The sequence below is a fragment of the Herpailurus yagouaroundi genome, unplaced genomic scaffold (assembly GCF_014898765.1).
Source record: "Herpailurus yagouaroundi ecotype Mexico unplaced genomic scaffold, PumYag 28, whole genome shotgun sequence".
Lineage (NCBI taxonomy): Eukaryota > Metazoa > Chordata > Mammalia > Carnivora > Felidae > Herpailurus > Herpailurus yagouaroundi.
Window position 1 is genome coordinate 161831208 of NW_024412376.1, and position 4587 is coordinate 161835794.

Sequence of the window (4587 nt, forward strand, 5' to 3'; positions counted from 1 at the left end):
GAAGTCCATGTGAAGTCCTCAAACTAAGATGGGGAGAAAAGGAGACCACTTTGAAGTCACATTGGAGTAATGTTCTGAAAATGGTCGTAATGGAAGTTAACCACATCAGATGTACTTTTCTAAACTAGAGTATCACCTCTACTTGATGACACACATCAGGTAATGTACACAGTTAAATACTGAGAGCCTACCTGTGGACCATCCATACGGAGATGGATTATCTAGGACCAGCTGATATCATCTTGCTTACCTATGCCGAGAGAATTTACTTTCTATCCTGAGTGCTTCAAAATATCATCAATCTCCATAGAACCAAGGAACAGATTCTGAAGGTCTGATGTCATAATCCTTATACAGGAGAGTCTCAGAATAGGCAGAGCATACTGATGTACTGAGCCAACAAAGTCAGCAGGGAGAACAGTCTTCAAGTTGACCCTGGGGTCCTCTGTAAATGAAGCCAGGGGAATACAGGATCCTCCTTGAGTTAGCTACCTCCAGTCTTCTCCTGGATCAGGGAGCACAGGACATATTAACTCAAAGAGGCCAAAGCAGAAATCCACCTGGGGAACAAACCATCACCGATCTGTCATCAGATCTAAGGTAGATGCACATATCCCTCATTTTTTACTTCAGTGGAAGACTGTTGAAGATTATTGTTCTTATGTAAAGAAAGGAATTGGTGTCTTTACAAGTATTTAAAGAAATCCTGTCTTCTACAAAAAGGCAATTTATTCTCTCATCTGTATTACATTCTTGCACAATGGGAAGAAGGGGAGTGCCAGGAGCTCTCTGACCAAAGAAGAAGTATAACAAACTACCCACCAGGATCTAAAAGCATAAATTTCTCCATATGCTATCCCTTGGAGTCCCCTAATGAGACAACAGTGATGTCATCTGGGAACCTTCAACAAAGAACAGATAGAAAATAGTTAAGAGCAGGTACATTAGCACAAGAAAAAAAGTGATCAGTAGTGCTAACTTGCCATCCTGTGAGTGGTTGAGGTCCCAATGAAGAGCTCCTTCAACAACCTAGGGAAAACTCCAGTCTCTTGAGGTTTTACTTTGAGAAGGGCTATAGCAGAATGTAACACCCCCCCCCCAAGTGGCACACCTAATTACCTGGTGTCCAACAGCCAATGGCACGTGCCAGCAAATAGAGGTTACATTATGATGCTACTAAAACCAGTAACCAAAGGGCTAATGGCACTAGTAAGTACAGCTGCAACATTTCACCCAAACTTTTGTTTGCTTTTAAATATTCCTGACTCTCCTTCCTTGGGCAGAATTTGAGGCCTGCTCTCCCATCTCCTCATTGGCTGCCTTGAACAAACACTTCCCTTGCTGCCCACTCCAGTGATTGTCAGCCTAGCATGCAGCAGAGCCATAGCTAGTTTCAGTTCCACTACCTATGGGCCCATGGGATTGAACAGGCCAGAAGAACATCCTTTTATTGTTCAGAACAGACCTTAAGCACATCAATCTCCTGATGCCCACTGACAAGAAGATCAAGACCAGCATTGTTAAGTCTAACAGGTCTCCTCACAGTGAACTCCCCCGATTAAGATGATCGAGACTTTTTGGGGAGAACCACTTTACAACTCCTGACTCTTTCCATCTTTAAGTGATGTACAATCTGTTGTGTGCCCCCTACAGCTGGGTTTTCCCTGTAACAACTAACAGACCTTTTTATCAGGTACTGAACATCAGTCACCAGGGTGTGAGCATCTTAAGGACCCTCCCCTAGGGCTGTGTGGGGACATGAGGAAATGGGAACAAGTTTCTGTTCCCACATCTTCATGAAGGACCCACAGCTTTTCACAACCACCTCAGCTTTGGACACACACTGAAACTGGAGTTCTCATCTTGACAGACTTCAGGGAGAAACATGGATGTGGTCACAACCTTCTAGTTAATTTTGACTTTAAGACTTTCTTCTAGCTATACAAGAAAGGACTAACTTGACATCCTGAATATGACACAACATCAAGGTAACAGTCACTAGCAGGACCAAGGAACAAGAGATAAGTGATGACCAAGATGAAATAGAGTGAAAGTAGTCGAATGTGCTCCCACCATCCTTAAATAAGTAAGGAGTGTCCAGCAAAGACTATATGCAAAAGAAAGCTGAAGCACCTTACTTTGAGCCAACATGTACTCCATTCGTTGGAGCTAGGACATGCCAAAACTTCCTCGCAACAGCCTATCATTGAAGATGCAGAACCAGCTCTGTTCTCTAAGGAAGAAGGAAAAGTTTGGAATATACACAAGGATGCAATTATAAGCTCTGAAGTCGGTTTCCATAGGAACAAGACAATGTGAATTTTCCCCTTAGCAAAACTATCAAGGCTGAATTGATCTGGCCCCCTCCTTTGGGATGGTCATGACAGAGAACCCCAGACTCAAAATGAGTCTATCCCTGAGGACCAAGTAAGACCCTCAGTCCACTGGGTGAATTCTCACCCACTTTTCTACCAGAATAAGATATAGGAGTCCTCAGAGCCCACAGCCTGCCCAGTGAGGTCCTGGCTTCACAGATGCTCGCTGGTCAGCAGAGCTGCCAGGACAAACCAAACCCTTTACCCTTACAACACCAAGATTGTGGAAGAGGGGAAAGCCCTAGAACTGTTCATTTCCTTATTATGGCATCCTTCAGGACTTTTGGTCCAAGCTTCATAGGAAAATATTGCCAGGAATAATCCAGAAATGAACTAGAGCCCAGAAGGCATGACCAGCAGCGATCTTTCCTGTTAAGAACAGGCCTCCCATCAGTTTGGGGTAAAAGGTCATTTATTCCCAGAAGTGTGACACTGTGTGTCTAGGATGGTTCCAGAATTCTGTTCATGTCTCCCAGATGGGTCCTGGATGCTCAGAGGAGGTACAAAGTTGCCCATCAGTACTGTCCCCCACCTCTCTAGAAATGTATATTGCTATTGATCATACCAAAGGCATTCAGAAGAACCACAGGGGGCATCCAGGTCCAATTTTCTAGTATTTAGGTCTCTGGTTCCTCCCAGGGAAAGTGAACGAACAGCCCCTAAAACCACATCATCTGAGAATACCCAGGCACTGTACCTTTTTAATTTTTTTAAATGTTTTTTAGAACCTGTACCAGAAACAGGGAGTCTTGTCTAAAGCAAAGCCTGAGCATTACATTTTTTCATCTTCTGACATCAATCCCGGAAACAGGCTTTCCCGAGAAGTATCATAAAACAAACCCAGAAAGGTGGTCAGATCTTCCAGGTTTTAGGAACAGTAGCTTCCTCGACAGAACCAATGACTCATGCTTCCTAGAGTCTGAAACCTAGCAGGGTAACATTGACGGCTTGAAAGGGATTCCTAATTCCAGGCCATGTCTTCAGATAGAGTCCTAGATGCCCAGAGCAGAAAGTACTGCTGTTGACCAAGAGGAGCACTGTCCTCAGCCTGAAACAATTATGTTGCTGGTGGTGTCAAAAGCTCACCTTAACGGGCATCTGGCTGCAACCTTCCCACATTCAAACTGCACTTCCTACTGTACTTTCCAGCAGGCACACCTTAATGACACTTCACCAGTCTAAGAACATCCATCAGCTTAGCAAATAGATTTACATCAAACCCGTAGTCAACACCCTGTGAACATTCCCCATGTAAGTGAGCTAAAATCTCTTTTAGAGCATCAGGAAAATAAAAAGCCTCACTGAAGAGAATTTGAGATGGTCCAATGAAGATGATGCATAAGGTCATTTAAACAAAGAGTGTCAGAGGAGGTAAAGGGATTCCTGGACTGTGGCTGTTAGGCCCTTAGACTCCTGGCAGGATGGGGATCATATACTCCCCAAAGACCTACAACATGGGAAAAACCAAAGCAAAATAGCCTGAAGTTTTCTCCTTGGCCAGTGTCTAGTACAAACTTATACTTCAGGTGAGACTCTGCATGGCACATAGCTAGCTTCCTTCTGATTCAGTCTTAGGAGTTCTAATGAGAGGTCAGCCTCCCAGGTCAGGTTTCACCAGAATTCAGGTGGTTGAAGATGATGAAATGTGGGAGAACAAGACTTAAACCCTTCCCTACACAAAAAGAGCTTAAATCACAAATGAGAATTCAACAGGTCTTGAAGCTCAGACGACAAACGTATCACTAAGTGATGACTTCACATGGTCTTCCCGTCTAAACCATTACTAATATAGTGAAGCTGGTACTAATAAAATGCATTTATGTATTGAAATATTCACACAGGATCCTAAAACATTCTATTCCAACATAATAAAGAGACATTGCAGAATTCTTCTATTTTTCCTTGATATGTCCTATCATTTTCATGATCACTTAAATATTGAAATACACATCGCTCAAAATATTATCTCCGTTTAAAGGAGACTTTGTTAGGACTAAAACTTGAGAATCACAGGAAAAGAGAAGACAAAAATCCCCTATGCCTGTGTGGGTAAAACCTTGAGCCTATTCTCCAGAATAGGGCTATTCTCAGGCTACCTTTGAGCCCCATTCCACTCCGTCTGTGTGGCTGGCACCAGAAGACCATACACCTTGGGGCACATGAAAACAAGGGCTCTGGAGAGAATACAGACGTACCCACTAACTTGTCCATG

The 4587-nt window shown here is 43.4% G+C and overlaps 1 long non-coding RNA gene across 1 annotated transcript; it reads left to right on the top strand.

The window, feature by feature from the left end:
- Positions 1-259: 259 nt before the first annotated feature.
- On the top strand, positions 260-4270 carry LOC121038387 (uncharacterized). The gene is made up of 2 exons (XR_005794339.1): positions 260-600; positions 1939-4270. It is a non-coding gene; the product is annotated as an uncharacterized LOC121038387 (long non-coding RNA).
- The last annotated feature ends 317 nt before the right edge of the window (positions 4271-4587 follow it).